Raw genomic sequence first — 11,679 nt, 5'->3', positions numbered from 1 at the left:
AAGAGAGAGATTGCTCATGTATCCAGTCTTCATGCTTTCATCGTATCCTTCTTTGACGCTCATCGATCGCTGTTCTTTTATGACTTCATGTATGCCGTCTTTGATGGTTCCCATGTAGGCCCGTCCTTTCACGCCACTGGTAATCCCTGTCTTTATGCCTATCGTATCCTGTCTTTAGCTTCATGCCATCTGTCTTCAAGGCTCATGTATCCAGGTCAGTATGTGTGCCTTCTTGTATCCTGTTTTGTCTTCGGATTGTATCGGCTGTTCTTTATGCTTCAATGTAGTCCTGTCCTTTCTACACTTTTGGTGTATCCTGTCCTTTATGCCTTCCATGTATCCTGTCTTCATGTCTTCTGTATCCAGTCTTCATGGCCTTCTCTTGTCATCCCTGTCTTTTGTCTTCAATGTATCCCTGTCTTTATGCCTTCATGTCTCCTGCTTTCTACCTTTGGTGTAATCCTGTTCTTTATGCCTTCATGTAATCCCCTGTCTTTAATGCCGTTCATGGTATCCTGTCTGATCATGCCTTCAGGATCCCAGTCTCATGCCTTCTTGTATCCTTGGTCTTTGTCTTCATGTATCACTGTTTTATGCGCTTCATGTATCCTGTCTTGCCTAGCCTTTGTTACCTGTCTTTATGCCTTCATGTATCCTGTCTTTATGCCTTCCATGTATCATGTCCTTCATGTACCAGTCTTCATGCCTTCTTGTATCTGCTTTGTCTTCAATCTTCTTCGGGAGGAGCGGAGGAGACAAGGAGGATGGACTGGGGGGACTTTTCTTTCCTGGAGACAAGTGAGTGCCTCTTTTTAGTTGTTATTCTTTTGTGTGGTGTTGAACATATAGGTGTTTCTTTATAAGTTGAACCTCTCTTTATAAAAATAACTGTAGAGATTAGACTTGTTAATGTACTCGTAACTCATCTACTCTCAGTGAATTTATATATTTGCAATCTTCTTCAAAAATCTGTACTGTCAGAATCTGAATAGTCACCTTATTTATTGACAAATGAATGTAAATTTGTCTTTTTCCACTAGACACTTTAAACTATTGAATGTTCCCTTCCTGAAAGGTCTCACTTCCTGTTTCTGCAGGTGCAGTCAGGCTAACCCATCGGTGACCTCTGACCTGTCGAACGCGTTCCTCTGCTCTCTGAACGAGGAGCAGTTTGAGGACTCGGAGAGGGAGAGGACGTGGACTACACTCCAGCAGCCCCTGCCCCGAGGACGAGACGCGCACCAACGGCTACTCTGACTTGGCTCCTCTGTACCCTCCAGGTAAGAGGAGACCCGTGACACACTAATACACAGACCACACTATTACATAGAGTATCATTACAACATCCACACAGAATTGGGGAACACCATATGCAATGAGAAATACAAACGTATACATGACCAAAACTGTGTACAAATGATATGAGACAGAAACCCAACCCGAAGATGATCCATTAACCTGTCAAACCCTCATGTGACCCAGAAAGGCAAACTGATAACCTAGGAATCTGCATAACACTGTGCAACAAAAGATGACAATGCATGCACAGCGCATCACCAACCCAGAAATACAAACACACAGAGCTAAGAGTTTGAACGATTTCAAATCCAAGTGATGATGGACCTTACGAACCCACAGAGCACATGTTTTTTTCACAAAACAGCCCCTGTCAAGTCTCATACCTCCTGTCCTATAAGTCTGTTACCCTCTTAATCTCCCAGTGTGTGTGTGTGTGTGTGTGTGTGTGTGTGTGTGTGTGTGTGTGTGTGGTGTGTGTGTGTGTGTGTGTTGTGTGTGTGTGTGTGTGGTGTGTGTGTGTGTGTGTGTGTGTGTGTGTGTGGTGTACCACACTTCAGGCTGCTTCTCTCCTCTCTCAGAGCTTCACTTAACCCTTACCAAACTCATTAGTTTTTACTCTTGACTGGAACTGAGTATGATGGTGTCCCAATGTACCCTATTACCTACATATTGCGCTACTTTTGAACAGAGACCTATTGGCCCTGGTCAAAAGTAGTGCACTATAAAGGGAATAGGGTGCCATTGGAGARGTAGCCTATATGGCCCCCAGGGCCTCTCTTGATTAATTTTCATCTATAGAGCTGTTTTGAAGGAGGATTTACTCCCAACACTATTCAGCTTCCTTGGTCCTGCTCCGAATATCAAGTACCTAAACTCATTACTATGGACTTATTTTTGTCCTACTTCTGAGTTTAGATTAGTGCTTTATGATATTTGTAGATGGTCGTGTACATTTCCATGGGAAATAGTGTGTTATGTGAAATGCATGTTAACGTGTAGTAAACCCAGACAGCAGTGTGTGTGTGTGTGTGGGTGTTTGTACGTGCATGTAATGTGTTTGTGTGTCTACTGTATTTGTATATTTGTATTTATGATGATCCCAGTAGTTCCTGCCATGGCAGCAGCTACTCTTCCTGGAGTCCAGCAAAATTAAGGCAGTTATATACAATTAACATTTACATTACATTTCACAACAGATTTCATAACACATTAAGCGTATTCCCTCAGGCCACTACTCTACTACCACATATTTACAACACAAAATCCATGTGTATGTTTGTGTGTAGTGCATTTGTTATCATGTGTGTGTGAATGTGTGTGCCTGTATCTGTTTTTTAAAACAGATTTTACTGTGTGTGTGTATATTCTGTCTCTAACACTTTATCTTCATCTGTGTGTGTAGTGCTGGCCAGAGCCCCAGGAAGACACGCCACCTGTACAACAATGAGATGATGGATGTGTACTGTTCCCAGTGCTGTAAGAAGGTCAACCTACTCAARGACCTGGAGGCCAGGCTGAAGAACCTCAAAGCCAACAGGTAACACAGGACAGGACACCCACCGACACCATTACACGTACGAGCCCAGCTGAATAGGTGGAACTGGAACTGGCGCAGGATTTTTTCATGTCAGATCACGTGGACAGTTAAACTCCTGGCTCTGAGAATGAGATGTGTTCTCACAGAAAATMAASCTGGTCATTATTTCAGGGAAATGACACACTTCTATTGTCCACTATGTTTACCCTGACTGACTATTGTACTGTAGGTAAGATAGGTTAGATAATACTGTGATAGTGACCTGCTGTTTATTTTGATGATGTCACCAAGAGCTTAAATGTCTTGTCCCCGCCCACACACACACACACACACACACACACAACTTGTTACGTAAATCCCCAAATGTCAGAATGGGTCACCACCATTCATCGACCCACATCATCAGCGTGTGTACAGTGAGAGGTGTAGGCGGTCTATTTTCAGACATGTTATCCTGTGTGATCTTTATGGATTTAATCACTTCCTCTGTAAACTAACACACCCACACCTTCTTTGATGAACACGCACTGGACTGAACACTCAATCTGACATAGACTTACTTGATATAGACTCTCTTGTATATTTTACATTTACATTTTAGTCATTTAGCAGACGCTCTTAACCAGAGGCGACTTACAGTAGAGTGCATACATTTTATTACATTTTCTTTTTTTTTACATACTGAGACAAGGATATCCCTACCGGCAAACCCTCCCTAACCCGTATAAGACCACACACACACACACACACACCCAGACAAGCACACACCTGCACTCCTACTATATGTAAGCCATAGCAAAGTAGTGGCCCTAGGCTGGAGAACTCGGTAATGAATGTAATGAAGTGGTGAGGACTCTGGAATCGTTTTGTCTTCCCTTCAACTACTGCTCTGTCTCTGCTGACTCTGCAGTTCTTCTGCCTGGTTAAGGTTATTCTCTACTAAGATGAATACCTGGGCAAACTGTAATTAGTCAGACCCCTACCTTCTGCAGGAGAGCAAGTAAAGACAGGGGCAGTAGTAAAGAGAGGAGAGGGAGAGAGGGGGAATGGGAGAGGGAGAGAGGGAGAGGAGGGAGGTGAGAGAACGTGGAATGATAAATAGGTGAATGGGCATGCAGAGAAGGAAAAAGCGACAAAGAGAGGGATTGTAGGAGAAGGATAAATTAAAGCAAAGATGTATGATGCAGAGTCGCTGCGAGTGAAGTGTTGCTGGCAGAGAGATGGAAGACTTCACAAGATCAATCCTTGAAGGAGGGACAGGAGGAGACAGAAAAAGATGCCCCGTCAGCATGCAGTCAGTCTGGGGAGATGCTTGAAATGGCATAAATGTGTGTGCGATCATGCATTTGTGTGTGCATAAGGTGTACCCTCACACCTGTGTGTGTGTGTGTGTGTGAGAAAGATTTCTCTCTTTAATGGTGAAGCAGACACAAAGCTTTGAGACAGAACTATTGCTGAGCCCACAAAACTACTGTTCCCAGCAGCACCCTCAGGGAACGTTATTTCATTAACATTGACATGCCCTTCATGCCATACTCTCTGGTTGTGTTGTAAATGGCACCCTTTTCCCTGTAGGGCTCTACTATTGAKCAGGGCTTATAGGGCACTACTWTTGACCAGGGCTTATAGGGCTCTGGTCAAAAGTAGTGCACTATATACTATAGGGAACATGGTGCTATTTGGAACACACACTCTCTTTCTCCTCTTGTGCAAAATACTGATTAACAATACTACCTTAATACCAATCAAACAGCAATTAGCTTTACTATCTATAATTCATTGTTATAACTAATAAACTAAAGTCTCTAGACATATCCATGACATCTGACAAGGATAAAGACTAACTGGGATGTTTTCTGACTCTTTTTCTCCAGCCCCAATAGGAAAATCTCCAGCACAGCCTTTGGCAGGTCGGTCACGTCTCCATATGTATGTGTGGTTACTGTGTTTGTTTTTGTATGTTGGCCATTTCCTTATTGTTCCAGTCCGTTAGTCATGTGATCATTATGTCAGCCAGTGTATTTGACTACTATCTAGGTAATTCTTCCTAAGTAATATGGTAATGGTTTAGGTATACTGAACCTCTCTACCTCTTCTGTGTTCACTTTACTACTACAGTTACTACTGTGTACAGATCTTAATTTGACCAGTTTCTCACAGCAGGGAAATAAACCTGCAGCAACTGGAAATATGGGCAAATGAAGGAAATGGATGAACAGGGTGATCAAATGAAGCTGCTTGTTTGTACACATTGAAGCAAGGGCACTGTGTTCAACATACAAGTGTACCTGTATACAATGCAGTGGAGGCATTATTATAGGTTATTTTACAATACTTACACCAACGACAACATCACACAAACATCAACTATATCACACCTGCCCAGACCCACATGCTGACACCCCCATCTCAAGCGCCCGCATCACTCTCCGCCACATGGCCTCAAACTGCACCATCTTGTTTCTCTCCTTCGCCCACACACTTTCAACATTTAGATAATAAAGCATTTGACCTTTCCATTGTGTTAACAACGGAGGATTGGTTGATTTCGAGTTTTTTTTTAAGTATTCAAGATGATTGACGAGAAAAGTATCGTCCCAACCCATTGGGTATCTCACTACACCCCCATTTGCCATGTCTTGAAATATGCAGACAGACGGATTAAAAGTACATTTACATTGTAATATTTTTGACAGCCAACTTTCAACTCCGCCCATACCTTTCCAGAATMATTGATTCATTGTTAGTTTTACACTTAAGACATACATGAATCTGCTGTTGTGCTGTTGAATTTTGTCTCCTCTAATAAAATTCTATACATTAGTTCATACTGGATTAAGTGTACATTTTAGTTAATTGTAATTTTGTTTAGTATTTTATTGTTGTTGTTCCAACATTCCCTCCATATTTGTGCCATATCAGTTCTTGGTTTCATAGTTAATTTTTTTCTAATAGATTGTCAGTATATAGGCTCTTTCAAGGTTTTGTATAGCTTACTTCATTAAATATCCTTTTATTGTGGTCAAATGTACAGTGTCTAGGTTTTGTCCTACTTCCTCTAGACTGGTGTGATTAAACTGACAAAGAGAGGATCTGGCACTGCCCAGCAACTGATCTATTGTGCATTAGTGTTCTCCCCAACCATTCTCTACTCTTTTCCTTCTTGCTTGTCTCTTGCTACCTCTGACTCCTCTCGCCTCTCTTCTAACTCTCTCCCTTCTTTACTCTCTCCCTCTCTTATCTACTCTCCTCTCTCTACTCTTCTCCACTCTCTCCCATCTTTCTCTCTCCCTCTCTTACTCTCACCCTCTTCTACTCTCTCCCTTCTTCCTCGGACCTACCCTTCTCTACCTCTTCTACTCCTCTACGCTCTCTCTACCTCCTCCCCTCTTCTTACTACTTGACTCCCTCTCTTACTCTCTCTCTCTCTCCGCTCGTGCTTCTCCCTACTCTCTCGGACCTTGCATGGATCTTTACGGCCTCAACCGTTCTACTACTCTCCTTCTCTACCGATCTTCTCCTCCTCTCCCTACTCTCGCTCTCTTCACTTTACCTCTTGCCGCTCTCTCTACTCTCACTAACTCTCTCTCTCTGTCACTCTCGCCCTCTCATCCGCTACGCCTTCTCTACTCTCGCACTCTCTTCTCTACTCTCATTCCTTTCTAACTCCCCTTTTCACCTCTTCTGAAATCCTCTCTATCCTCTCTTTCTACTCTCTCTCTCTTCTACTCTCTACGCTTTCCTCTAGCATCTGACTCCCTCCCTTTCGTCTCTAACTTCTCGCTCTCCTACTCTCTTCCCTCTCTACCTCTCCTTACTTCTCTCTCGCCCTCTCTTCCTACTCTCTCCTCTCTCCCACTCTCCTCCGTCTCCTCTTTTTCCTCCTCCCTCTCTACTCTCTTCCCTAGTCTCTCTCTACTCGCTCTTTTTCCTATCACTCTCTCCCTCTCTTTCTACTCCTCAATCTCTACTACTCTTCCTCCCCCTCTTCTACTCTTCTGCCCTTCTCTTCTATTGCTCTCCTCTCTACCCGTGGTCTGCCCTTCTTCTTACTATCTGCGCCCCTCTTACGCTTTATTCTCCTCGCTTCTCTCTCTCTACCCTACTCCTCTGCTCATCTCTCTCTTCCTTTCCTCGTTCTCTTCCTTACTTCTAGTCTCGTACCTTCCCTTCTACTTCTTCGCTCTCCGCTCTTCTACTCTCCCCCTCTCCTACATACTCCTCCGTCCTACTTCCCTCTCTGCTTCACTTCTCTATCCACTCTCTCCTACTCTCACCTCGATCTCTACTCTCGCCTCTTTCCCTGCACTCTCTCTTCTTACTACTCCTCCGTCCTCTACTCTCTAACTTCTCTCCTCGTATCTCTCTCCCTTCTAACTCTCTCACGCGTCTCCTACTCTCTCCTCTCTCTAACTTATCCCTCTGCTCTTCTAACTCCTTCTACTCTGTCCTCTCTTCTACTGCTCTCTCCTCTGCTTTCTACTCTCTCCCTCTTCCTCTAGCTACTTCTATACCTCTTTCTCCTTACTCTCTCCCGCTCTACTACTTCTCTCCCGTCTCTCTACTTCTCTCCTCTCCTCTACTCTCGCCCTGCTCCTCTACTCTCTCCCTCTCCTAACTCGCTCGCCTCTCCTACTTCTCTTCTTCTACTCTCGCACCTCTCTTCTCTCTCTCTTACTCTGCTTCATCTTCTTCTACTCTCTACCTCTCCTCTACTCTCCCCTCTCTTCTACTCTCTCCCTCTTTGTCTACTCTCCTCTCCCTATCTTCTACTCCTCTCGCTTATCGTTCTACTTCTCTCCTCTCTCTACCTCTCCTCTACTCTCTTTACCCTCCTCTCTCTCTCCCTCTCTCTACTTCTCTCCTCTCTACTACTCTCTCCTCTCTCTACTCTCTTCCTTCTTTTATGTTCTCCTCTCCTACTCTCTCCCTCTCTTCTACTTCTCGATTCTCTTCTACTCTCTCGCCGCTCTTAACTACTCTCTCCCTTCTCTACTCTCTCCCTCTCTCTCTACTCTCGCCTCTCTTCTTCTACTCTCACCCTTCTCCTGCTACTCGTCGCCCTCTCCTCTTACTCTCTCCTCTCTCCTACTCTATCACTCTCGCCCTGCTCTTCTGACTCTCTCCCTCTCTCTACTCTCTCCGGCTTTCTTACTCTCTGCTCTCGCCCTTTCTACGGGACTCTCTCCGTCTCTTCCTTCTCTCCTCTTCTTCTAGCTCTCTACTCTCCTCTACTCTCTCCCTCTCTTCTACCTCTCTCCTGTTCCCTACTCTCGCCCTCTCTTCTTACTCTCGCCTCTCTTCTTACTCTCGCCGCCTCTCTTCTACTTCTGTCGCCCTCTCCACTCTACTCTACTCTCTCCCCTCTCCTACTTCTCTCCCTCTCTGCACTCCTGCCTCCTCTCATCTACTTCTCACTCTCTCTTCTACGTGCTCGCCCTTCTCTTTCTACTTCTCGCCCTCTCTTCTACTCTCGCCTTTCTTCCTCTTAACTCTACTCTCTCCCTCTCCTAACTCTCTTCCTCTTCTATACTATCTCCGCTCTCTACTCTCTCCCCTCTTCTACTCTCTCCCTCTTCTACTTCTCTCCCCTCTCTACTCTCGCCCTCTCTTCTACTCTCTCCCTCTTCTTCTACGTCTCTCCTCTCTCTACTCTCCTCTTTCTACCTCCTCCCTCTCTTCTACTTCTTACCTCTCCTCCTACTCTCTTCCCTCTCATCTACTCTCTCCCTTCTCTTCTACTCTGCTCCCTCTCCTACTACTCTCTCCCTCTCTCTACTCTTCCCCGCGTCTACTACTCATTCTCCCTCTCTCTACTCTCTCCTTCCTCTACTCTCGCGCACCTCTCCTCTACTCTCTCCCTCTCCTGACTCTCTCCCTTCTCCTAACTCTCTCTCTCTTCTACTTTCGCCCTCTCTTCTCCTCTCTCTCCTCTGTCCTCTTCTACTCTTCTCCCTGCTCTCCTACTTCTCCCTCTCTTCTACTCTTCTCCCTCTCTTCTCTCTCTCCCTCATCTTCTTACTCTCTTCGCGATTATTCTATCTCTCGTCCCTCTGCTCTCTACTCTCTAACCTGCTTTCCTCTACTCTCTCCCTCTCGTCTACTCTTCTCCCTCTGCTGATACTGCTCGTCCCTCTCTCTACTGCTCTCCCTCTCTTCTATGGCTCTACCTCTTCTCTACTCTCTCGCCTCTCTTCTACTCTCGCCCTCTCTTTCTACTCTTCCCTCTCTCTGACTCTCTCCCTTTCTACTACGTCTCTGCTCTCCCCTTTCTACGACTCTCTCCGTCTCTCTCCTCTTCCTCTCTTTTCTACTCTCTACCTCTCCCTCTACTCTCTCCCTCTCTTCGACTCTCTCCCTTTCTACTCTGCTCCTCTCTCTACTCTCGCCCTTCTCTTCTACTCTCGCCCTCCTTCTTACTCTCGCCCTCTCCGTCTACTCTACTTCTCTCCCTCTGCCTACTCTCATCCCTTCTTGCCTACTCTGCTCCTCTCTCTACTCTCGCTCTCTTCTTCACTCCTCGCTCTCTCTTTTACTCTCTCCCTCTCTATACTTCTCCCTCTCTACCCTCTTCTCCCTCTCTTCTACTTCTCCCTCTTCTTACTCGTCTCCCCTCTTCTTGACTCTCTCCCTCTCTCTACGTCTCGCACCTCTCCTTCTACTCGTCTCCCTTCTCTTCTACTCTGCTCCTCCTCTCTTACTCTCTCCTCTTCTACTACTCTCCTCTTGTCTACTCTCTTTACCTTCCTGGCTACTCTTCTCCCTTCGTCTACTCCTCCTCGTTCTTTGACTCTTCTTCCGTTCTCCTACTCTCTCCTCTCTCTTACTCTCAGCCCTCTCTTCCTGACTCTCGCCGCTCGGTCGGCTCTAGCTGCTGCTATCGCGCCCTGCCTCCTTGCTTACTCTTCGCCTCATCCCTACTCTGCTCCTCTTCTCTACTCTCACCTATGTTCTTCTATTCTCCCCCTTGAGCTACTCTCTCCCTCTCTTTACTCTCTCCCTCTCTTACTCTACTCGCGTCTTTACTCTCTTCCTCTCTCTTCACTGCTCGTCCTCTTTTACTCGTCTCTTCTCCGCTCTGCTTGCTACTTCTACCTCTCTCCACTACTCTCTGCCTCCTCCTGTCTACTCTCTCCCTCTGCCTTACTCTCTGCCTCTCTGCTACTCTCGACCGCTCACTTCGTACTCTCTCCGCTCTACTCGTACTCTCCTGCCATGCTCTTCTCACTCTCTTCCTCTCTTCTACTCTCTACCTCTCCACTACTCTCTCCCTCGTCTGACTCTCTGCCCTCTCTTTACTCTACCACGTCCCTCCTCTTCCCTTTCCTTTCCTCTGTTACCGTCTCCTCCTCTCATCTCCTCTCTCGTCTGCCTTCCCGTAACCATCTTACCCTTCTTCCCTTACTCTTTCGCTCCCTTTCTCCCCCTCCGTGATGAATGGTAGTCTCTTGGTAATGGAGGTGGTGTAAGCCATGTTCCATTAGTTAGAGTGGGGCTAGATGTTCCTGTCGGTGGCGTTTGATGCCACTGTGTGTGTTGAGTGTGGCGGCGTGTGTGTGTGGTGTGTCATCATTATGGGCATGCTGACTGTGTGTGTCTTTGTAGCGTAACTAGTGTGTGTATGTGGTGCATTGTGTGTGTGTGTCGCTGAACTCTAGTCTGCAATGATTGGATCCAGCTTTCCCCCCCCCCCCAACCTGCCCCAACAGCCTGTTTTGCTTATAGTCCCTTTTACATTTCCTATCCTGCCAGATTCTCTCTGCATGGAGTGGACACACCACACACACAGTGGCAATCTATGGTTCCAGCAGTTAAAGCTCAGATTGCGATGCCCTATAGGGTGAAGCTAAAAAGGATGAGCTCTAGGACTTACCACAGTTGGGAGAGATTTTTTGTTTTTTCTTCAAGTCTGTATAACAGCCTCTTCCTCGTTGTCTTCCTCTCTCTCTGTCTGCAGGCAGCTCCTCCACACCGAGTAACTTCAGCAGCAGCAACCGGCGCAGCACGGTCAGGACCTGTTCCGAGACAGCATGCGGGACTTCCTTGTGACATCGACCTCAACTGAGAAGGTACCGTCAGTAGTACATGTGTTCTTGTTATTCCTATTGGAAAGGGGCACTACACCATTTATCGGTGTCTGTCTCTATCTGTGACCATCTTGCCCAGATTGCTCCGTTGCGAACAATTGAGATCTGGAGTGTTCAAACCGGGATACTCCTAATTGTTGAAGATTGGATATGGCACGTTGGCATAGCGTACTGTCATAAGTGAGCGGGTTGTTCTGCTTGTGAACCGAAGCCTGTAATGGCTTCGTGCCAGAGCTTGGGGCTGGAATTGGTGCTGGGCCTTGAGAGTAAGGGAAACTTGCGAATGATCATGAGATTGATGTATAACAGTATCTTTGACCCTTCTCTTCTTTTCACTCTCGTCTCGCCCTCTCTCACCTTCACCCACCCCCCCTTCTCTCTCTCTCTCTCTCTGCTCTCTTCCCACCACAACGGTGAGTAACCTAGAGAAGAGGTAGCATAGTTGTGAGAATGACACGCTGATGAACGGAGATCTCAAGTCAAGCTGAGGTCAGGAGACACACAGTGGTTCACATGGTAGGAGGTTTCTACACACCCACATGCATGCCACCACGCCGCACGCCGGCACACACACGGACAGCACACACCAGACAGCACACACTATATACACAAACACAGGGTAGGATATGGCACCACATACACTCCAATATATATATAACATGGGCGGAACAATATTACCGAGCAGGTCCATTACAAGCATGTGGGTGTCGTTTTCATATATACACTTCGAACTGGTGAGAGATCTCCTCTCCTGTT

The 11,679-nt window shown here is 46.2% G+C and overlaps 1 pseudogene; it reads left to right on the top strand.

Annotated features, from left to right (window-relative positions):
• Positions 1 to 11,679, top strand: part of LOC112067976 (rab11 family-interacting protein 4A-like) — a 68,010-nt pseudogene that overhangs the window by 44,932 nt on the left and 11,399 nt on the right.

Source organism: Salvelinus sp. IW2-2015, unplaced genomic scaffold (assembly GCF_002910315.2).
Source record: "Salvelinus sp. IW2-2015 unplaced genomic scaffold, ASM291031v2 Un_scaffold19, whole genome shotgun sequence".
NCBI classification, from domain to species: Eukaryota; Metazoa; Chordata; class Actinopteri; order Salmoniformes; family Salmonidae; genus Salvelinus; species Salvelinus sp. IW2-2015.
This window is presented reverse-complemented; position numbering and strand designations above follow the sequence as displayed.